The sequence below is a fragment of the Manacus candei genome, unplaced genomic scaffold, assembly GCF_025592945.1.
Source record: "Manacus candei isolate 608988 ecotype Guabito, Panama unplaced genomic scaffold, ASM2559294v1 h1tg000043l, whole genome shotgun sequence".
In the NCBI taxonomy this organism is placed as follows: domain Eukaryota; kingdom Metazoa; phylum Chordata; class Aves; order Passeriformes; family Pipridae; genus Manacus; species Manacus candei.
The window spans coordinates 17,180,378-17,204,904 of NW_026138091.1; the positions used below are offsets into that span (position 1 = coordinate 17,180,378).

The window sequence follows — 24,527 nt, forward strand, 5'->3', positions numbered from 1 at the left end:
AAGTTTCCAGGAAAATCTGCAATTAGACTGACATTTTGTATAGTTAAATAAGGAATTAAAATAATCATTTGGAGTGCCATAATCCTCAAGGAGTATGCATGTATATGCACATGAAGGGTGAGAGAAAGAAGTCTCTCTCATAACTGTCATTAAAGACAAACTGAGTGTTGCAACACTGTAAAACATCAGATGAATAAATAATTTCATTTTCCATATTTAGATTTACCCTCTATGGACATATTGAACATCTGAGGATTGGTCAGTCACTGGACAGGCTCTCCAGGAAAGCGGTCACAACACTGAATCTGACAGAGTTCAAGAAGCATCTGGAAGATGCTCTGAGGTATATGGCTTAGTTTTAGGTGGTCCTGCAAGAAGCAGGACACACTGACATGCACACCTGAACACAATGAGTCCCTTCTGTGATCTCTCCAGTTGCACCCACCACAGACACATCGTCCCTCTAAGATCCCTTGTCCCACTCTTGCTGCACTCCAATCCCCAGACACATATGTGCACACAGGACAGAGATCCTTGCACCTGTGAAAATAGTTAGAAATGGAGTGTAACAAGAGGATAGGACAGACTTTTTGATGCTTTCATTGCCTTTGATTTCAGAAGGCTCTTCCTGACATCCCATAATACTTCCCATATTCCCAAAGTCTCTTATCACCTGAAACTGGTTGACAAAATGATTAGGTTGGTGACCACCCTGGGGACATGGGCTGAGGCTCCCCTGCAATATTCCTGGGGAGCAGCTGCCTCAGGGTCATCCTTTGGTTTCATGAGGTTTTTGGAGTTCCCCCGTCTGCCATGATTCCTTTGGGCTCCTTTCGGTTCATAAAGATGTGCCTTTAATCCCATAAACTAACCATGATATGCCCACCTCTAACCTCTAACATATATCCTACAGTTTTCAGCACAAAGCATTTTATAGAGATTAACCTATGACAAACATTTCTCTTTAGAAGATCAAATTTTGAAAGAAATTGAAAGTTAAGGAAGATAGTACTACGAAAGACTATAATGTATTAGCAAGATAAATTGAAAAATTGTATTTCCTCAGAAGCTACAAGCAAACTTCATGTCAGTAACCGAAAAGAGGGACATAGAGTGTACTAAAATGTAGTATTTCTATGTAAGTGGTACAAAATATTTAAGGTAGTAAAAAGGTGTGAATAATGCAAACATTATCTGGAGAAAACAAGGGACATTATAAAAACAAGCAAAGGAGATGTAGAAAAAAAATTGTAGAAAGTAAGTGATGGAAAAGGACAAAAATCAGCACACTTGGGGTTATTTCAAACAAATCCATTAAAGCAAAGATTTAAAGAACACACAAAAAAAGTTAAAATTATTACAGTGATTGATTCACACTATACTAGAATCTGATAAGGAAATAAAAAAGATCTTTGATAGGGAAGGTACTAAGGTATATAGCCATATATAGCAATCAAAGCTCACTGCTTAAGTTACAACAGGATAAAAAAAGTAAGGATAACACTGCAGAGAAGAAGGATTGCTAGCACCAAACCAACAGTTATTGAGCAGTTACTGTGAGATTTCTTCCCAGGTAGGTACGGTAACATAGAAAGAAATAATTGCAAGTAAAGTCCTGTGGGATAGATTCACTGATCTGGTGCCTGTAAGGAGTAAGTACATGATACTAAATATGAGCAAACTTCATGTGATGACAATGGAAATTGTCAATGGCTGTCATCAGACAATCGTCATGGGCCAATTGTGGGACTCTCAAGCGGGAGTTAAATCCCTTCTTCTTCAGTTTCTGTTCTGAAAGATCAGTGTCACTGAGCACAAGTGTGCCCCAAAGTCATGTGGAGTGGTGTGAACCACTTGCTTTGCCGAGCCTGGGCTATAACAGGCCATCAGCAAAGACATCTTGGCCAAGAGATAGCAAGGCAGTAATGGGAAACTCAAGGTTGATGGCAACTTGTGGCAGGCAGTGGCATACCCAGCTGTGACCTGTTAGCTGAAACAAACCAAACCTCCTACAAATCCTGATTAACTACGTGGGCTTCCTGGTGCTTGTCTTTGTCTCTTTCTTTGTACAATCCACACGTTTCTCTCCAAGTTTTGTGTATATCACTGTGTTCATTCAGGGCCGAGATTAGTTTTTCTGCAGCTGACAATGAGGTGCTAGTATACTCAGTAACAGAGACACTTATTTTATCTAATAAATTTGCAGGAAAGGGCATGACAAATGAGAAGCTTTAGAAATCTGCCCAGTATTGTTCTGGGCAGTATTACCTTCACTGTGAAAGCAGTCTAGTAAAAAGCTAAAAAACAAATTGCCATAAAGAAAAATACTGAGCAGAAGATGGAGGGGAAAAGGGAAGACAACAAGCTTACAGGATAAAATTTATGCAGTTATTCCAGCATTTTACAGATTACTTACACAGTGATGAATATGCTTTGGACTATATCAGAATTACTTGTAACTATAATGGGGAGGAGTTATTTTGTAGGCTATAAAAAACCAGAATGCCTCCCACAATATTATTCCTATAGGACAGATAGGACCTGTGTGTTAAAACTTCAACTCATTGAAGGTCAATACAGGAAATAAATAATATGGAAGGAATTGAAGGTTTTTTTTCAGAAGACTGAATTGGTCCAGTCAGCTGTTCTATCACTACATAAATCCAGTATTTTCACAGGGTGGACACATCTTATGTATGGTAACACAAACATTTAGCCACTTTCTGGGGTAGCTTTAGAATTCCAACTTGCTTCCCTTCTCTGTCTCTGAAAGTTAAAACTGTTCACCAGTAATGGAGGAAAGAAAATTGAGTTTTGATCAAAAGGAAAATTCAGTCAAAGGTGCAAAACTGCTTAAAATCAATAGAGCACTGCACATGGACATTTCACATGTGACAATGAAATAGAAACAATGAACTTACCTGCACTTAATGCAGTACGGACTGTTGAAGAAAACTGACCTCGAAATATCTTTAAACAAAATATACAGATTTAGATATAGCTGTAAGGGTGTTTCAAGTGTTGAGCACACTCAAATAAATTTAAAAACAAAATTTGAAACTACATGAATTAAAATTACAGTAGTATTAATTCTGAAATGGCCACACTAGAAAAACTCTTAAACATTTCTGCCACTGGCACCAACACTGTAGTTCAAACTCCACTTCTTTTGGGTGATATTAATATTTCTGCAACTTCAGACTTCATGAGACTGAAATTTAGTCTATCAGTTGTGGAGATATAAATATCTCTACTTAGCTATTTGTCTTTTGATTTAGTAATTGGCAAAACATTAAATTTTTGAGATTTCAAACACTTTTATGGCATCTTAATTTTGAGAACTAAAATTTGGTAGACAGACTGTAAAGCTCCAGTTGCTGTTCTTAGTTGTATTACTTTTCTAAACTGCGCAACTGTACAAGAGGCTTTCAAAAGAGTTCTTGAACAACGCAATTGAAGCTGTTTAGCATAGCATTTGTCTATTGTATCTTTGGAGCATCATTACTATGAGCATCATTACTATGCTTAAACCTAATAGACTGTTTAATAGGAGTTTCATAACTCCTGGGGTTTTTGGGTTTTCTGACAGTCTAAAATGGTTACGCAACACTGGAAAATTTTCATAGGTTCGTCTGAGGTAAATGTTGGAACTTTTGTTCCAGCTTTTCCCGTAATAATTTGTTGCATGGCAGCAATGTTTTTGCAGTATTCTGTGCAGTGACCTGATTAGTCCAGCATAGACAGAAGATTGAGGGGAAATTGTGGTGGAAAGCAATAATTTCTATTCGTTTTTTAAGTGCACAAGAGACCTTACTAGGTATGGAGAGAACAAAGAAAAGTACTTTTTGTCATCTTGTCAACTTGATTCAAGAGCAAACATAAAATAGTTCAAGTGTTTTCCATGATATATGAATTTTACACAACTCTATGCTAGGGTTACATTTGAGATGCTATTATGGACATCATGTAGAATTGGTAGCTTCTGATATGACAAGGTCAATTTTTATTTAAGAGTTTACAACTGGTTTTATAGATTTCACCTACTAAGGAATGCAAACCTTTGTTAGATACTATGATTTTAAGGCTGTCCTGAACAATGTCTAGCAATAAATTAAAATGAGAGGAAAATAAGGGAGAAGCTTAAGACCTTATCAGTCTTGAAACACCTTTTAAATAAAGATGGTATGTAAAGAAGTTTTAAACAGTTGATTTTTTTTTCTCTGCAATTGAAAGTTATCAACACAAGGGTTAATAGTCAGGAGTTATCTTTGTGTCTGACAATAAACGGTTCTTGATTGATTTAAAAGACATTTATTCACTGGAGGAGAACTCAGACACCTTCTTTAGTGTCCTAGGCCCTATCTGGTCTTTGCAGCATATCCTTCTTGCTTGGTGCCTCATTCTTTAACATGTCAGCAAGCTGCGATACCCCTCTAAGGCACCAGCTCTCCCTGTGCAGCATGTGTTCTTTGCTGCAGAATGACACAGACTAAGTGGGAGTGTTGAAAGAGCAGAAGTTTTGATAGAGAGTGCATTTTCTCAAAAAATGAGATATTGAATCTCAAAAAATTGAATACCCGCTTTTAAAGCAGATAATCTATGGAACTTGTTTTTCTAATAAAGCAAAGGTGATATTGCATTTTCTCACATTGGGATCTCTTCCATTTTTCACAGGTTCTCAGACTGAGTATTAAGGGGCATTGGACCTCAAGTGGATAGAAGCACCCAAAACCTCTACAGTTAAACCCCAATTCTAAGCAGTTCCTCTGAGGAATCTCTAGGCAGTTCCTCACCAGTGAGCTGATGTTCTAAGACATGATTCAGAGACACCCAACTCTGCAAATGGACTAAATATGTACTTAACTTATTCAGTATTTCATTCTATGTGCCTACCTCAGAAGCCTTTTGGGCATGTTGCACAGGTGTTTATGAAGCTCTGGGCATAATTAGGTCATTTTAGAAGGATTAGGAGCTAAGCTCAACAGCATTTATAGAACAGAGATCATAGAATGGCTTGGGTGGAAGGGACTTTAAAGGTCATCTAATTCCAACCCTCCTACCATGGGCAGAGACAACTTTCACTAGACCAGGTTGCTCAGAGCGCCATTTAACCTGGTCTTGAACACTTCCAGGGATGGGGCATCCACAGCTTCTCTAGGCAACCTGTTCCTCATTGCCTTCACAGTAAATAATTTCTTCCTTATATCTAACGTAAATGTACTCCCTTTCAGTTTGAAGTTATTCCACCTTGTCCTATCTCTTCATGCCCTTGTAAATAATCTCTCTCCATCTTTCTTGTACTCCCCTTCAGGTACAGGAAGGCCACAATTAGGAGATCCCAAAGCCTTCTCTTTTCCAGGCTGAACAATCCCAATTCTCTTAGCGTTTCCTCATAGGAGAGGTGATCTGTCCCTCTAATCATCTTGATGGCCTCCTCTGGACTCAGTCTTAAAATCTGTAGCTTGAATTTCCCATAAATCAGTAGTCATGAACCTTGACACTCTTGAGACTTCTTATTCTTGTTTATAAAGGAACTTGTAATGTTGCTACTTCATTTTTGCAATTCCATCTCACTTGAACAAGAACTTATGACTTTGGCTACCAGTTGTTGTCTAGATTCACATCTAACCTTTGACTATTTTATGCACTCTTTATGCTAGCAAGAGATTTGTAACAAACCTACACCAGAGCTTAATTCAACATATTCTAAAGCATTTTTCAGATATAGAGACTACGCTCTATTTTGTTAGTATTATGCAAATCTACTGCCTATAAATATTCTTAGCTACTAAATCTATCAGGAAGAGTAGAGGTCTATAACTGACTTTATTTTCCTCATTGAAATTTTTAAAATATCTGCTGAAATGTTCAGAAATATTTAAGGATTTTGAGATATTCAGAGGCATTTATTTCTCTATTTTAGTTATGGACACTAATCAAAGTAAGAAATGTGGAGTCAGATGATCTGAAAAAAGAAAACTTGTTTTCCTGTATTTCTAGAGAGCTATGGAGGCACAAGTGAAAAACAAACAAACAAACAAAAGGAAAACCAAACCAAAAGTAGTGATAATAAAATTTGGAAGAATTCTCAGATCTGAAAAATATCCAGAATATCCTCAAATGTTTTAAGTACTCAATGACCTATTATCATTGTATAATACATTGAATAAAATAATTTTACCTATAAAGTAATGTACCAGTATTTTTGAAAGGCCTTGAATATAAAAGTTCCGTTGTAAGAGTAGATATCAAACATGCAAAGTTAAAGGAGCTTCAATACACATTTGAGTATCCTCCATCAATCTAACAATTACCTTCCTCTAACATTATGAGATTTGAATAGTGCTGGTACTGCTGCAATGTTGCAATAGCTCTTATTTCACTACCAGGACTGCAATTTTCTCTGACTATGCACTGGTTCAATTAGATCTCCACTGCATATAATGACAGCCTCGACACAACTGAGAGGCATCAGGAAAACTAACTGTAGCGACCAAATCCTGTGATAGTTGAACTACAATTTACTGGCTGTAAATTGTAGTATGCAGCATTCGGAATTAGAGTTAGCTACTGAGGGAGTATTATGCTTTGTGAAATCTGAATGAAGAAGCAATCAGACATATTTTAAAATAGAAAGTCACAAAGTTAGGTTTTGCAAGGAACAAAATCCTGCAGAAAACAAAATTTTGTTTCCTTATAAAACTAAAATGAAGCAACCCCACCATGTTTCAGCCACACTTCTGAGACAGACAACTGGTAACACACCAAGAGGGGCCGTGGTCCATGGGGGATAAGCCTTAAAGGAACTGCGGTCTCTGGAGGACCCTTGCCAGAGCAGTGGAAACAAGGTTGTGTGGGTTCTTGGCTGCCAGCCAGAAACAACCCACCAAGTAAATCTTACATTTATGAATATTGGTATGCTTTCTTCTCTTAAGCAATTTTCTGGTTAATTATGTTCTTTCTATTTATAAGAGTCAATATGAAGTACTCTCATTCTTTAAAAAAATCCATGACTGCTATATCAAAAAGGTTAAAAACAAGTCCATTAAAGACATTCATACTTTCCTCAACCCTGTTTTCTTCTTCGCAGCTAACTTACGAGTTCAATTTGGAACTGCTTAAACTTCCTATTTAATTTTACTGCCATCACTGGACAAGTAAATCCCACCCCACGAAAAGCAAAAGACAAAAAAAAAGATGAATTGGAGAATTAAATTCGAGTCCTGTTACCAAAAAAAAAAAGTTACAATTTTAAACAAAAAAACATGTACACTGAAATTATCCACCTGATTACCAAATAAAGGCACCATGATAATGTAGGACTAGTGGGATGATTATGACTGTAAAAGTAATAGGTCGATGGATTCATGTTCCACTGAAGAGTTTTTGGAAATGCTTGGAGCCAAAGAATAAGTCCAAGTGTTTCTTGTCTATTTTTCTGTCCAATGAGGTGCCTGGCTATTATAGTAATGAAAAGTATTTTTAAATGGGGGAAAAGAAATGCAATGTAAAATGTAACCTATGACTTCTGGTCATTTTAATTGCATACCTTTTAAATAGTAGCATATTTTTTACTTAACTAAACTAAGACTCTTCATACAATTTAAAATAGCAGGGGAATGCTATGGTATTCTGGAGGTGTTTCTGTCTTTTTCTCTTTTTGCAATGTCAATCATTCTGCTCTTGATATCATATATATGTAACAATCTGAGTCAAAGAAATTCAATTTTTGGAGAAAGAGTTGCTCCCTCAGTGTTATTCTTTTCTCTCAATCAGAACAGCCCTTCTCTTTTCCTATGAAGTTCAATATTTATTAGAAAACTGTGGGAATGAAAAAGGCCAAATGTCCTGTAAAAATGTATTTATGCAGACGAAAGAACATCAGACTAATATTTCTGAACTTAAACTGGCAGCTTGGTGCTTAATGAGACAACTGTGCTCAAAGATTTTCTCTAATTCACCATTCAGGCTTTGAAGAAAGTTTTCTGGGTTAGATCCAAAAAAAGGACCTGAAGTAGGGCTTGATGAGATTTAACAATGGAGTCTAAAGCAGCAACTGAAAACCCCCCAGCTGGGGGCTGCTGTGTAGCCTCTGCAGGTTTTGAGTACGTCACCATATTTCATGTTATCTGTCACGAAATCCCATTCCCTATTCAGCAGAGGGGTACTGTTTTCCCTAGTCTCCCTTTTGCTATTTATGTACCCTTTCTTGTTGGCTTTGCTAGATTCAACTCCAGGAAAGCCAGCTCTTGGTTTCCCTAACCGTATCCCAACAAGACTGGACAGCCACTATATGGGTCACCTGCCTCTGTGTTCAAATCAGATATACTTTTTTACCTACATTCAGTTAAAAGACTATTACTCTTCCATGCAGTCCATATGCTGTCTTTATTTCCTGCTTGTCAGTACAACTCTTTCTTGAGCTTTGGAGGAAGTGATACTCGAATATCAATCAGCTCTCCTGAACTCCTCTTCTCTCTCAGACTATATCCCATGGGATTCTCCCAAGCAGGTCTGTGAAGGGACCAAAATCTGCTCTCCAAAAAATCAGGATTGCAGACCTGCCACTTGCCCTACTCCCTCCTTTTAGGATCTTGAGCATCAGCACTGCAATCTCTGGCTTTCACATGCCAACAAGTTCTTCCTTGTTTGTAAGAATCAGGTCCAGGACAGATACTTTTCTTCATGTGCTAGGAATGAAAATAGGCAACAACAGCTTGACCTATTTGTTGCTATTCTTTTCTAGGAAACAGCAATATCCATCTGTTGCTGAATGACCTATTACTCTGAGCATCTGGATTGAATGTTCTTCTTAGTCTGGGAGTTTTCAAAGAACTCATTCAACCTAACCAGTTATGTACCTAACTTCTAAACTATTTTTTAAAAGTATATCATCATGATATAATTTCTTTCTCTTTCTTTTGAAAGAGCAAACTTTATTCCAGTCTTGGAAATGTTAGCTTCTATCCCACAGAAAGGACTAGTCTCAGGAGGGGACCAGTCAAGGAATATTTATAAACTCATACTCTAATTTATACCCATTTACATATTTAATTAGCCTCTGAAACTTCCTATTGAACATCTTTCTTCCCCTGTATCAACTCTGGACCTAATACAATGATCAGTCTTAAACAGGCAGTCAGTAAATTAAATGTCATTAACTAACACTACTGTGGAAATTAAAGCTAAGATAAAATTTATTTTAAAATGTAATGGAGTTAAAAACTAGATGCATAGGACTTTTTTCTTGAAAAGAATAAGGCAAACAAGCTTTGCCAGGTTTGGAAAGAGTGCTTGTCATTTATCTGTATCTGAACCAGTCACCAAACATGCTTAACACACAATAGAGGTACATCAATTTTTAAGGTGTGATTCATCTGACCTAGTTTGGGAATCTACATTAAGCAGTCGTGAGTTGCATTCTAGAAATGCTTGTTTCTCTCCATTGGCTATAAAGGGAATATACACTGTGGTCTCAGGCACAGACAGACATGTATTGCAGATGCCTGCTTCAGATCAGATGAATCCCATGCCGGATGTAGGAATGACGTATTTTCAGCAAGTCAAGCAATTCCTAAAATAACTAGAGAATGTAAACTACAGCCTTGTGCTGCTATGATCTAATGAAGACTGGTTAGCTTTGATGATACTCAGAGCTTCTACTGTGCAAAGTAAAGTGGAATAAACAGATAAAGGAAACATAAAAATAGGAGTTATTTCTTAGGTCTCCATGGAAGATGGATATAAACAAGGGCAGTTGTTTTTTCAGATTGTCCTACCTGTCTGTGTAGGAAGAACAGAGGTAGTTCAAAGAAAACCACTTAAATGATCTGGTGAATTTGTTTTCCTGGAAGAGTCCAAATAAAATTGAGTGTAAAATGACCACTTTTAAGTAGCCATAATAGTTTAATAAATGTCATAAAACCAGCACTTTATCACATCCTTTAGTAATTAGAGGAAAAATCCAGGAACATGTAAAACAATTTATTTAATTTTATTATTTCTGCCAGCCCCTTCCATACCAAAAATATACTCCATGGGAATTTCCAAATTGTGTAAATGACAGAGATGGAAATAATACAAGAAATTAATTAGTCTTGGTTATATTAGGAATACTGAAGGCAAATAGGGCCTCAAAACTGCCTCACTCTCAGTTCATCCCTTTTCTATTATTTTCCTTTTTCAGGCATTTTAATATCCAAGCACTTCATTATGTAAGTATTTGTTATTCTTCCCTGTCATTCCTACAGCACTTGGCAGGCTGTAAACCTGTATGACTTCATAGACAAGGCAGCTTTGTGATGTTAGCAACAGCTCACTCCAATTTTTCCCTGTGTCTGTAATGTTTTTCCAAGCTTTCCTAGAATACATAATGATAGGTTAAGAATACTTATATTTCAATGAAAGATTGTATTCCAATGGAAAAGTGTTTGGTTTGGGGGGGTTTGTTTGGGTTTGGTTTTGTTTGTTTGTTTTTATTTTTGTTTGTTTGGTTTGGTTTTTTGTTGTTTTGTTGTTGTTGTTCTTTTGGGGGGGGGCTGGAGGGGCTGGATTTTGGTGTTCTTTTTTTTTCTGGAGAAACACTCAATGCCATTTCCAGTGACATTGCTGTTATAGGAGAACCTAAACTGGAACACTCAGTACCCCAAATGGAGTGTAAGAAATTTTTATAGTGGCCACTGAATGCTTGAAAAGTAATCTCAAATGACAGTTCAGAATCACTACTACTACAAACCACTGCAAGTCATAGCAAATTTTCAGTTAAATAATCAATGTCTTCCTTATTACACTGTCTGCACTTCTGTTATTAAACTATATTTTACAGACATGTAGAGAAAGTATACAAAATCACAGCTGGTATAATGCCACCAAGCTGACTGATTTGCGGTAAGAATAACATTTTTGGTGGAATCAGTCAACAATATCATGGGGAAAAATTGAATCAGAGACAAAAATAAAAATGGTTTTAGAGGCTGCATTTTAAAGCCAGCATCAGAACTTCTTTCCATTGCATGGTTATATCAAGTCTTTTTTTTTTTCACTCTTTGTATTGAACACCATACCAAGCTGTTGACCTAAAACCTTAACAAATGAATTATGAACACTGCATGAGTACATGAAAAAAAGAAATTCTGTACCTTCAGTCATCTAACCACTTGGGAAAATATGTTGCAATTTTTTAAAGACTAGTATTACTGCTTAATTGCATTTAATTTATATTTCCTTGGGATCTTTTTTCTTATAAATAGTTAAAGTTGTTAATCATGTTGTGTCAGAGTTTTCTTTATTATAAATGAAATTATAACAGATCAAGTGTTCAGAATACTTTGAGCCTTGGACTTATATCAGAATCACTAGTCTGTTTCATAGTAAAATTTAAATTTACTCTAAGTATTTGCTTCAATATTTCTAAAGAAGACTATCAAATTTTCAGTGGCAGTTGGTGTCTTGTTTGGGTTTTTTTTCCCAGTATTAATGTTGTCTAAGGTGTGCAAATTCCTAAAATTCTTTCAAGGAACAACCCAGTACAGAGGTTAAACATCCTTTCTTCATATTTCACCAGTTAAGTACAATAGTTCCACATGCATATATTCTACAGTTATCATGTATATATCATAAAAAGATCTTGGGAACACATAGAGTTAAATATACACATTCATAGTAAAGGACCTACAGCAGCACTGTGAGGAAGAAGAATGGTTTGTTAATATCCTTTATTTATACTGGGCATGGATGGAAGGATTTCTGGGACTCATTCTCTTCACTTACACTCATGCCTTGTGGACTGTGAGGTAATGTCCTCTGTGAAGTAAATGAAAAGTACTTCATTTACTGGATTGTGGAAAAAAAAAATCTGCTTTGAAAAAGTGTCTGGTAGTCTGTTGTCTCAGCACTACTGCTTCCCATCTTCTTAGATTCTGTGAACACATTCATTCACAAGCAAGAAAACTTTTTGCTTTCCACTTACTCCTCCCTGCTGCCCATCTATATTCTGTTTCTTTCCCTCGACAAAGCATTCATCCTTCCTTCTCCTGCCAATGCACTGAAGATGGTAGAAGGTATATATTATAGAGTATATATTATATATTGTTTCATGTATGTTTCACATATACATGCCTTTTAATCATAACGGTATACATTCAATCTTAATCATATGTATATGTGCACAAGGAAATACACACACACAGTGACATAATCATTTTATAATTTGCACATTTTTTATCAGTTGAATGTGAAAAGCTGGTGCCCTGTTGTTTTGGGATTTTTTAAATCTCTTTTTTATTGCTGTTATCCGATGAAGACTATAATAGTATGTGAATATTGCTTAGAAAAAAATTGGAAACTATATTTGTGAATAAAAGATAATAAATTCTGTCATAAAATACCCGTGTAAAGAGAAAAGTAGAATCTTTCTTGCAAAAGACTAGTAAACACAAGCACAGTACTCTAGAACTTGAGCTATTTAATAACTGTGTACACCTAGCGGTGAGATAACACATTCCTTAAAAAAATAGCAAGTAGATTCAACAGGCACATTTAGCTGAGGATAAAAGGCCCTATGGGCTGTTGTGCAGTCTCTTACTTCTTTCATGTGATTGCCAAGTCACACTGTAGTTACGGCTAGTAATTTCATTCCTAATCACTCTCACCATTTGTTAATTTTTTGCCATATTGTAAACATGCTAACACATAGATTGTGTCTTCATAGACATTAAAAATAAGCGGAAGTAATTTCATTTATCAATTCTTGATCCAAAAAGTCTAATCATAAGTGTTTACTATGTTTCTTTTCCTGAGGGTTGCCTGCAATACAAGTGTTAATTTATCAAGGGTTGATCTCAGCTGAAAAGAAAGGAAAGGGAAAAAAGAGGCCTTTTTTCAGAGAAAATCTGCATGACAATGCAAAAAATAAATATATTTTCCTATGTAATTCAAAGAATGAACATCCATTACAAGCAATATTTTGGTTCCAAATAACATCCAAATCAGAGAAGAAAAATAGATTTATTCTATAGGCAGACTATATCAAAGTTGAAAATAATGCACATGTAAATGTACCAACAAAATGCATAAAAGTCAAAATCTGCAAATATGGAAATTGGAGATCTGTATTATAATAAATGCTACAAAACAGAAGAAAAACTTATACCACAGAAGAAAACACTTCATTATTAAATGTTGTCGGTGTACCCACCAGTAAAGGGACTAGAAAGACATGGAAAAATCTGATTTCTAGATACAAGCAAGCATTTGTCTTATGAGCTGCCAAACATCAAAACACAGATCCACTCCCCTATTGAACATATGAATTGTTCTCATTTTATGACATCACTTGGGAAAGACTGAAACAATAGGTCCGTAATAGTTTTCACCCTAGTTCCTTCCTGGAGACTAGCTTGTAACCAGGAAGGAACTAGGAAGGTGACCCAGGAAGTATTCCGTGCTATTCCTTTATGTAACCTGAGGTATAAATAAGCCAACCAGAGAGACCTTAGCTCTCTTCTCTTCTGGCGAGGTTTGAGAACAGTAGATCCGTACGCGGTCTTGCTTATCTGAAGTTGAGGCCTGTATGGACTGTTGTCGTCTGCCACGTGTGAGGGGAGAGTGCTGGGCAGCATAAATCTGTCCTGCTTATCTCAAGGGAAATGGTGAGATTTTACCAGTTCTTTATTTTGCTGGTGTCGTGGTTTGAGAGCCCCAAAATCCAATTCTCGAGTCAAGCTCCCCTCCCACATCTCAGCCCAGTGTGAGATGGGTTTTCCAGACAACACACGAGACTCAAAATGGGGGGAAAGGGAATATATTACAATGACTGTACTCTGTACAAATGAATATTATAATACATTACACACACAATCTCAACTATCTCTACCATGATAAAGCAGTATTTACAATGGATCAAATCTCTTCTCTCTCCAAATAAAAGTCCAGGAGGGAAGAAGGAAGAGATCCTTTTTACTTTCAGAGCAGCAGTGTCTCTAGGGCAGCAGGCTCTCTTCTTTCATGCAGCAGATGTAGCTGGATCTCTGCCAGTACACACGAGGGAGGTATCCAAGCCCCTCTCAGCCCTTCAACTCCAAGAGAGGGTCTTCTCTTCTGTGGGTTGTGTTACAGGGACAAAACTCGCTTCACCACGTCATATCATGGGGTGTAAGACATCCCATGAAGGTCCCTTCCTCAGGGGATTCACCCCTGAGCCAGAACGTCTTGGGCAGCTTTCAGTTGAAGGCCTTTGCCTCAAGAGTTCTACCAGAGCTTCTGTGCTCTGATCTCAGGCTGCTAGCTTAGCTTGGCAGCACCGATGAGGGGGGCCAAGGTCACCCCCTCCACATTCCGTCTAGCTGTCCCCATCCAGCTTTCCAGGACACCTTGAGCTTCTTAGCTCCTCTCTGCAGTGCTGAGGCACTCCACCCCTCCTTTCAAGGAGGGGTCTCCAAAGAGTTTGGGGGGGGTTTGTTTTCAGTTCTTACCCAAACTCTGTCTCTGTAGAGCTTCGTTCTGCTCTCTCTCCATTAGAGATCTCTGTGTCTTCCTTGGCTGCATGATGTCTCTGCTACTTCTCTCTTATCTCTTGGCTCTCTGCCACTGTCCTCTGTATGCTGCTGCTTTTGCCGCTGCTCCTGCTGTTGTTTACAGTGGGGAAAAAACTCCCAGCTTCTCAGTCACAGACCTCAGTCCAGTTTAACACTGTTTCCGAGTTTCTATGACCCCAGTCGGGGGCTGGGGGGCCGTGGCCCCCCAGAGGGGCTCTTGCCCCTTCAGCTCGTGGCTTTCACAACATGGCCACTCTCCAACAACAACTACCACTACCAGATCAACAACTACCCCTCTTTTCTGGTCTTAGTGATATGTTTATATTTTGCAGAAGCACTCATTGGCTCAACCCCAAGGGTCACCAGCCCCTGGAGGTTTACCATTTTATAACTTCAAGGGGAAAACTTTTTTTCCCCCACCACAGTTGGTTACCAGGTTTTTAGATTGTGTACACCTGTTTTGTTTCTGTCCCTTTTCATCCTATTTTGTCCTTTTTTCCTTCTCCCTTCCCCTCCTCCCTTTTAGGAAACTATTTAGGGTTTCTGGGGTTATAGGTATATAGTATTCTCACTGTATATATCTGTTTTATATGTAAAATACATTTTTGCTATAGCTTTGGCTGTTTGATTTTTTTTTTCTCCCCTCTCTGGGAAGCAAGGCTCTGTTGTCGAGTTTTGGAGACTTGGTAGGAAGCCAGCTCCAAATTTGCACAAGGTCTCACGGAGTTTAGGTCTGTGGGCAGACAGAGCCTGGTAGATGTACAGCTGCGTATCCACAAATCTAATGTTTACCAGCCAGGGAAGTTTTGTCTAGATGTCCTCTAAGTTAACAAAAAAGTATGGCTTCTTCCAGGAGAAAGTTCAGGGCAAGTGTCTAGCCTAAGTTTTCTGAGTCATCTGGGAAATTTCATCTTTTGCTGTTTTCTACAGGTGGATCCTAGGGAAAGCTAATGAGGAAGGATATATGTTTTATGCTTGCTTACTTGCAGTTTGATGTCTACTATGTTCTTTCAGAAAGATAGAGGGCATCTGAGATTAACCTGCATAACAGGTTAATCGTGCCTTTTTTGGGAGGGACTGAGTTTGCTCCACTGAAAGAATATCAGGTAGGGAGGAGGGATCTGGCTTATGGACTGATCTCAATAGTCAAGGAAAAAGGTGATTTAGTGATCTTAGAGGACTTAATAGAGTTGATTGACTCAGGAAGTTACTAAAGGTGCCAATTAGAAAGTCAGGCTAGAAGAAAACTGACTTCACAGCTGTGTCAGGCAGGAGATAGGAGCTTAGAAGTTTTCTCACTAGAGTGATTGCTTTGCTCTTTAGAGACTGCTGCAGTGGTCTCCTGAATTATGGAGCATGTCTAACAGTTCTTTAAGTCCTGTCCAGCTTGAGACCCCTTACCACTCCCCAAGCATCTAATTCTTCACTGGACCCTAAAGTTATGGAGCATCAAGTCATAAGCTTGACATTTTGTAAATTTTAACTTGTTTTCATGCAAATGATTTACCTACATGGATATCCACTGTAGTATGGTTCTATATAGTTTCACTCTTGGCTGGCATTATCCTGATGTACAAGTACTTGTGTTTTGAATTTTGTCTTGTGTCCTAGAGGAAACAGCAGAGCATGCATCCAAGTTTAATGTGTCATTTTTTTCAAGTCACTCACATGAAATGCAAAGTTGTTACTTTGTTGTTACACTTGCATTCTGATCCCCAAACTATAATTCTCACTTGATGTTTTAAGTACCTAGGGGAAGAAAGTCCTATAATCATTGAACACCTACAGACTAAAGCAAATAATATGTCCTAACATATTTAGTGAATATAGTGAATATTTGGTAACTGATTTTGTCTTCTACATCCTTACAAGCAAATGAGACTTTTGAATGCTCAGGCACATATTAAATGATAGCATTCTTTGCTGTGTTCCTTGTGAAAACACTACTCTTTTAATATTTTTAAATGGATATAATTTTAATATTTCTGATAACATATATAAAAAAACAAAAAGGAGATTCAAATAAATAAATAAATACATGCTATTTATTAAAGTTTTCTTGGCCTTTATAGTGAGTTTGTTCTTTTCCCATTCCATAAGGCCCAAATTTGAAAATAGTATATAAGATTTTAAATGCTTACATAATCATGGATGCCTGCTAAATCTGACAATATAATTAGCTTGTGTCCTGTTATGGTAGTTTAGTCTAGGCCTTCCTGGGTGACCAGTCTGTAACCAAGGAAGTGCCCAGATTTACCTGGTATTTCCTACGATTTTTACGTAAGCTGGGGTATAAGAAGAAAAGAGGAAAGGCCTTTGCCCTTCTTTCCTTCCGGCGGCTTTGGAGGTGCGGGTTCCCTGCTGTTGAGTCTGTCGTGTTGGGGAGTGAGGCCTGGTAAGGCCTTGCTGACCTTGGGAGACAGACGTTGCTGGCGGTCATTCCAGCGCAACTTTCTGTTGTCCCAAGGAGAGTAGTAAGATATTCTTTTGCTAATTCTTTTAGTTGCTAAATCTTGAACTATTGATCGTGTATATTTTATTTTGGTTTTGTTCCTTTTTTTTCCTTCCCCCTCCCCCTTCCCTTTCCCTTTTCCTTTTGAAATTGTATATATGTATTTCGATTGTATAAAACTGTAATATAAGTGTAAATATATTTATATATATTGCTTTAGCTGTCTCTCTCTTGTTTCGGTTCTCTTGGTTTTTATTTTCTTTTCCCTTGGTTCAGGAGGTGGGGGGAGTTTTTGTGGCGAGGTTTGGAGACTTGGCAGGGAGCCAGCTTCAAATCATATCACCTGTGGTAGTTTGGACCTGGCTCCCTGCAAGTTCCTCAGGACCACAATGAAAAGGGCTTCCCCCCTCCCTTTCATAAAGGAAAGGAAAGGGAGAAAGAAAACAAGAGAAATGAAATAACAGAACTAAAGCAATATTTATATATATGTATTTACACTTATATACAACTACATAAGAAAGAAACTCCCAACACCCCCCCCCAAAAAAAAAAAAACCAGATATACCTAACTAATAAAGAACTAACAAACCAAAATTTTAATACTTTCCTTAAGAAAATGAAAGCCACTCCACCGAATCTCTCCTCTCTAATCAGAAAAACAACAGGCCTCACAGGCCTCACTCCCACAGGAGCGAGACCGGCACAGGGAGCCTGCTGTCACCAACTTTGCCAGAAGAGATCTGGCCAACCAACTTCCTCCAACTTCTATTTATATTCCTACTTAAGTAAAGAATAGCATGAAATACTGGAAAATAGATACTTTCCTAGTTTCGACCTGGTTGCCAGGAAGAGGCCTAGACCAAACCATTATGTGTCCTTAGAATTAACTCTCATCAATTTATGGCACACTTTTTTATGGGGACCAATGCAAGTATAGGAAGATGGTATTAGGTTAGTGTCCCAGAAAATTTCCAGTTAAAAGGTTTTAATTTTGTTTAAGTCTGTTTCTAGACTATTACATTAAAGACAAGAAGGCAAAAGTATGTTCTGCATAGCCTACATCATCTACATACTAAAAATTGGGGAATGTAAAATCCAAGATTAAGGGAATACATTTACAGAAGGGAATTGATTGTTTTACATTATGAGTTTCTGAGCAGAATCTGTAAGAGAAATTATAAAATAATATAACCATTTTATAAAACACCAGACACTCAGTAGAGAGCCAAAATAGTCTTATACATATATATTTGAGAAATGAAACACTGCTGCACGGATGAAGATAGTGTTTGCTTTTAAGTATTGAATTAAAATTAAGTTGAATTTTTGTTTGCTGTGTTTCATTTGGTTTTGATATTTCCCTTACATTTTAAAGTACTACAATAAGGAATAGAAGCATATGTTTCCAACCTCTTCTCCTTCAAGTGTTTTTCTTTGTTTACTTGGTTGGTTTTTTTATTTGGTTTTTTTTTTTTTCAGGCACTTTCCACAAAAACTGCTCTGAAATGTGCTTCACAATGAGTGTTTTTCCAGTCTGGTGTTAAAAGTTGTAGTTTTGTGTGAAAACTTATCCTACAGATTGTTATGGACAAATGTAAGCAAAAAGTGTTTTGGAACTTCTTACAATGCTCCATAAAAGAGTTTAAAATATGGTTTTAAATATAGATTCAAATAACTGCAGGTCCTCACCTCAATTCTTTATATTCACCCATCTCTTAGAGTAACCATGCAATTCGAACTAACACTGCACTATCTCCTCTCACAAATCAGTGGTAAATGCAGTTCAAGTTAGGACTGCATGAGGGAAAAACATGAATAGCATGTCTCTTTACCTTGATTCCTATCCATAGCAACATTTGTTGCTTGCTTATATACAGGGTGTTGTATCCAAAGGTCAAATGTAATTTTGAAACTTAAAAATGGCCTTGAATCTTCATGACATTTGTAGCATTCAACTCATCTTTCCCTGGAAAGTTGAACAAGAAAGGCTGTGACATTAGAGTTGGAGTTGCAGCACTGACATTAACCAGAGCTAGTCAACCAAACATATTGTAGAACAACTTTTCAGAAAAGTTCCCTTTGCTATGATTGTATCCTTTTGTCTTGTCCTATATATATATATGAACCTCTTATCAAGAATTAGTCCCTCTTTTCCTGCTTTCAGGTATTTAAACGTCACTCTCAAATCTTCCAAATGAGAAAGCACTCACTCCCCTGATACTGTTCCCCTTTTTAGCTCTTTCTTCTTTCACTTCATCACCTTGACAGCTCAGGAACCTTTGAATGACTGGATGTGCGCTTGAGGCAATGATAGAACTTCCACAACTAAAGCACCCTGCTTTTCCTCATCTGATTTTGAAAAAAAAAAAAAAAGAAGAAAATTTTTTCATTACTAAAAGAGCTAAGCTAAAAAATGTTCCCCAAAATGGAAATACCTTGTTCATGTTTTTGTTTAAATTGTGTTAAATCCACTCCTGAATTAAAAAATGCCCTCATTTTTGAGACACCAGTATGAGGCAATTTTGACTGAGACTACTTTAGAAAGCTAGAAATGAATTAGGTGGACCTAACTTCACTCATCTGATTTTGTGTCTTTAGCTGGCCTGCCTAAATTAGGAGTCTGTTCACCTTAGGCTTCCCTCTATTATTAGTGCAAAAAGATATTAATTTCCAAAAAGTGAGTCAGCTTGTGTAAGATATGAATCATTCTGTCAAGATGTCTGCAACTCTCCATAGGAGACACTTTCAGTAATTAGGCTTCTAAATTAATTGTCTCCGTTAAGTACCAAAAGACAAGGTGGGATGAACTCAGGTCATTGCTTTAAGGACTCTGGCAAAAAAGAGGGAAGATAACATCCCACTCTCTGCACATCTAGGCCTTGACATTGAATTGTCACACCTGCCACCTTTGTACTGCTACCATATCCAACAATTGAAGCAATAAACCAGGAATTCACAAAACATTTGCAATGCAAAAATGTATGGAGATACTATGGATAAACGCGGATGACACAGACAGTTGAAAATCTGAGTGTATGTGTCTGGAGTAGTCCCGCTTGAAAAGTAAAATTGCCCACTGTTCTTAAAAAAACTTCTTAGTTATAAGAGTCATACTTAAAAGTTCTTTTAATAAATCATTGGTCAATATAATGGAGCTCAATTTCAGGAGACAGTGACAATATCCTGAGTCCTTCGGGACTGAACTAAATAGAACAAAAACAACCAGCATATAATCATGTCTCAGTCAAGTTCTCCTAAGGAATTGGACTTGGCTCAGAGAGCAGCTTCTCTGCTGAGCTTCTACTTCACATTCTGCAGAGAATGTGGAATTCATCTGGCTACTGATGCAATTAATTACCAGTACAATTAAAGAGAAAAATCTCAAACTCCTAGGCAGTGGCTCCAAGATATCCGTTTCTTGCAATAACCTTCATCCTACTTTCACTAGGTATTGCATTGCACTATTTTAGGCATTGGATTTATTCCACTGCATCTGTCTAAAACTGAAAAGGCTAAAATCATTGAGTTCAGTTCATCAGTGATGGCTTTTAACACAAAAAAAATTAAGCCCAGTGAAGGTTTAGCATCATATTTGAAATGAATGGTAGCATGCAAGTCCCTGAAATTTTCCTCCATCAGACAAACATGGGAGATATATCTTATAAAGATTAATGAATTGTTAATGAATTTTCAAGTTCAATGACAGAGGTCCCCTACATAAAAAAGGACAACTAATATAATTGCGTGCGTTCTCATCCTAGAAATTAAGCATAGCTTACAGGATTTGCTTTCATATGGCTGTAATTGGAAGTTTTCCATGAAGATAGCTGCAATATCTTGAAATTTTGATTCAGTATTATAAAGAAAATATTCTTATTCACAATTCAAATGCAGAGTGCTAAAAATTAATAAAAAATAAAAGACACAGTTAAGATTTTGTTACTTTTTAGGCATGACACCAAGTTTGGACTGGATGTTTCTTTCTTTCCAATAAAATTCAATATTTTCTCTATGAGTCTTAATGTTTAATTGTTTTTTTAATCTAGTTACTAATGTTTGGAAAAGTCCCGAGAAGCAAATGAGAATTGAAACACCCATAAGCATAAAATGCACAAAATCATATATTGTCCTATAAGACACATCCTCCTATGTAAGTTCTGGCACTGGAAGTATAAGACAAGATATTCATTTGGTTTCTGTATAGGTCTCACACTTACTGAGCATCAGAATTCAGAAAATCCGCTACAGAATGAAATACAGCCAAAAGAGAGGAAAATCTAAGTTATTAATAAACCTTTGGTTGTTGATTTGTCTCAGTGTCTATTAAGTCTGAGGTATAGTACAGGGGAGTCCTTTTGTTCTTGAGGCTTATATATAGTTATGAAGAGTAGATATTTTCCCTTGCGTTGTACACAGTGTAAATCATTTTCTAACTATTTCCTGCAGAAAAACAACCTCAAAACCTCTCAGATTTTTACCATTATTCATTTTCTTGAACTCTTCTTTCACTTCCAATTTCTCTAAATTTGCCATTCAAGCTACATGAACTTCATGCTGTGTTCTCTGTCTTTACTTAGGACATTTTTCAGGATCAGAATGGCTATGTTTTCAGGATATGTACTTAGTTGAATTCTGTTTTGGACACATAAGCATTTTTGTCTAAATAGTAAAGAATCTATGTTTTTCTGGCCTCTCATCAACCCTATAATATCAACCCTGTTGATATACATATTCAAATAAGTGCAAGAGAATTTTTCATTAGATGACTGGTACTATCTTACTGAGAGCAGCTTGTTACAGCGCTTGCTTTCTACATGCTACAGAAGTAAGCTTGGAGTGCTTGAGAAAGAAGGAAAATAAAATCCCAAGGAAACACTGAATTTTATTAGAGAATATATAGGCAGAACTTGTGCTTGGATTACATTTCAAGTGTCAACATCCTCCAGTTTTCACAACTTCTTACAACCTTAAGATCATGTTAGAGTAAGCGTTGCTTATGGACTCACCAATACAAATCTTGAAACATCTAGAAATTTCATTCTATACCAAGCATATAAATGATATAAAGTCAATATTATATTAACCTAACATTTTAGATGTCATTTGCAATTGAAAAAAGGAAGCTAGTCCTCTTAACTGATAACTTTAAAACTGTCATTTTATGTTTTAAATATCAATCTGATTTTGGTATTACTGTCTCATTAGAACTACCTTAGAATACCATCATACTTAATATGCTTTTTTAAAAGCATATTAAAACTGTTATTTTTTCGGAAGATGTGTGCTGCTTTGAGTACATATATCCAGATCTGTGCTTTAGGCATTCATATTGCAGTCACAGATCTGGGTGGGCAAACACATGCAGTCACTGATGCTCCAAAATATGAATGACTGGATTTATCATTGGCAGTTTAGTAATTTCTGCAAGTTGTCAGTCACCAGGTAGACAGAATATTTCCATGCCAGCTTCCTCTGCAATCTGCAAGAGCTCAGAATATAACAAAAGGATAATTTATTTAAAGTTGATTATGAATATCTGTTTGTGCTTGCTACTTGATTTAATCATTGCCCTGAATCACATGATTGCCTTCAGAAAGATGCCATGGAAATGAGTCAATTAATATAAATAATCATGCACTTGTGGGTGTTCTAGAATATTAAATGAGCAAGCTGGTATAAAACACCAACTGGCAGCTTTCTTGAAGCTTTTCTAATGCCATTTTGAATTCTTCTTAATGTTTATTTTTCAAGTTGATTGATTATGTCATTGCCCATTGCAGTGAGTAATGATGGGTATGGGAAAAAATATTTGAGTGCAGCACTGAGTAATTTGTCACAGTATTGCACATTTTGGGGTTCTATCGCTTTGAAAGTTCTCATGTCTAATTTGAACAAAAATATAACTCAAGTCTAGGATAAAATTTTTGAGAGAATCTAGCTCACTTTAGCTGGCTGATTTTCAAAATCTTTAACTCCAGTAACAGTAGAGATGTTGTCACTTTTATTCTGTTTAGGGCCTGTGAAACATGTGTGGCTTTTTCTTGTTTTGCAGAAAAGCGGAGTTTCGGGGGGTTAATTATTCAATGTCTCCATGAGACAGGAAAAAGGACGGTATAACAGCTCTCTATGGAAGTCTAATTCTATATTGATTTAGACATCAACACTAATAGCTATATAGAAACTCTATTCTAGATTCTCTCAGTCAGGCAAATTTTTATAATACAAAAAGTCTGGGTCAGTGTGGCTGCTTCTATTGTATGTAAAGTTAGTAACCCTGACTCTGCGTCATTAGGGAGCTCCTCTGAGTTCTCGGAACGACACAGATTTATGTGGGATAGTGGGAAAAAAATGGGCTTTTGTCAATAAGGTTCTGGAATAATACTTTGACCAAAACTCAGAGCACAGGAATCAAGAAGGAATACATTCAACTTATTTTCCATCCCTCTCCTGTAGTTAACAGGTCCTGCTTTTTGTAAGTAACTTAAGACTCATGCCATCATGGGATTTTAACCTGTGCACTCTCTCTGTCTTGGAATGCTGGTACCTTGAAGGGATCAGGTTTTGTCAGAGAAAATGACCCACCATACTATAGTTAATAGACTCACAGAAGGTGAGATCCTGAGCCACACACTAACACAGATATAAGAGGTTTAAACATCAAAACAGAGATTGGATGCATTTAAATATAATTCTTTTATTCACTCTGATTTTTTACGAGGAGAAGATATTTCAGTATTTATGTAGTGTAGATTAAGTGGGATTGTTGGGTCACTCAGCTTTCTGGATTGTTGGAATTTCTTGATTTAAAAAATCTAAAACCAATCGGAATAGCAAACTATCTTGAAAATTCATAGTAAATCTCGGAAAATTATTTCCTATATCCTGAGGAGAATTTCACTCAGTTTCTTGGAAATTAAATTGTAAAGGTTAAGCCTTTTTCAACTTGCAAAGTTCTTTATGTAGGATTACTCCATTACAATTTCAAGTTTTTCTGTAAGCCAACCATTAATTTGCACAGCAAAGAACAATTTACATATTTTGCAGATTATGTTTTTTTACCCCAGAAAACAAATTAATATCCAAGGTGGTTTTATGTACTGAAAAGAATGCTGTCACTATTCATACTAGTTTTCTGTGCATCAGAACATTTCTACTTATTAAAGTATTGTATTATTGAATCACTATGGTAAAGTCCAGGAAAAGAAAGTTTCATTTAACAAGGAAAACTGTGTTCAAACATCCATCACAAAACATTTTGCTCTAATACTGAGGTTCACATAAAGTCATATCTTTTTTTTCTCTCACGTGATTTATTCTTCTTTATAAAAGGCAGAAGACCATGGATGGAAACTAATATTCCATCCTGCACTTGTTTCAGAACTACCATTCTGAATATAGCTTATCTCTGAAGCAAGCAGAAATGTCTAGGAAATAAAATCTTGTAAAAAGGCTAATATTAAAATAAATGATCCATGAAATAATTCTTCCAGCAAACAAGAAAAACTCTGAACTTAAGACAAATAGGGTCTTCTTGTCTCTCT

At 36.7% G+C, this 24,527-nt stretch overlaps 3 long non-coding RNA genes across 3 annotated transcripts in view; 1 reads left to right on the top strand and 2 right to left on the bottom strand.

Annotated features, from left to right (window-relative positions):
• LOC127474598 (uncharacterized) overlaps window positions 1-24,527 on the bottom strand; it is a 702,069-nt gene that overhangs the window by 209,220 nt on the left and 468,322 nt on the right. The gene's annotated exons all lie outside the window — the stretch shown is intronic.
• Window positions 418-13,303, bottom strand: LOC127474595 (uncharacterized). Its single transcript, XR_007905910.1, has 4 exons — window positions 13,196-13,303; window positions 11,675-11,802; window positions 9,780-9,847; window positions 418-540 (listed from the first exon to the last, which is right to left on the bottom strand). It is a non-coding gene; the product is annotated as an uncharacterized LOC127474595 (long non-coding RNA).
• The window catches only part of LOC127474597 (uncharacterized), a 29,459-nt gene continuing 18,464 nt past the window's right edge, over window positions 13,533-24,527 (top strand). The window contains exon 1 of the long non-coding RNA XR_007905912.1: window positions 13,533-13,649. This is a non-coding gene — a long non-coding RNA (uncharacterized LOC127474597). The remainder of the gene's footprint in view (window positions 13,650-24,527) is intronic.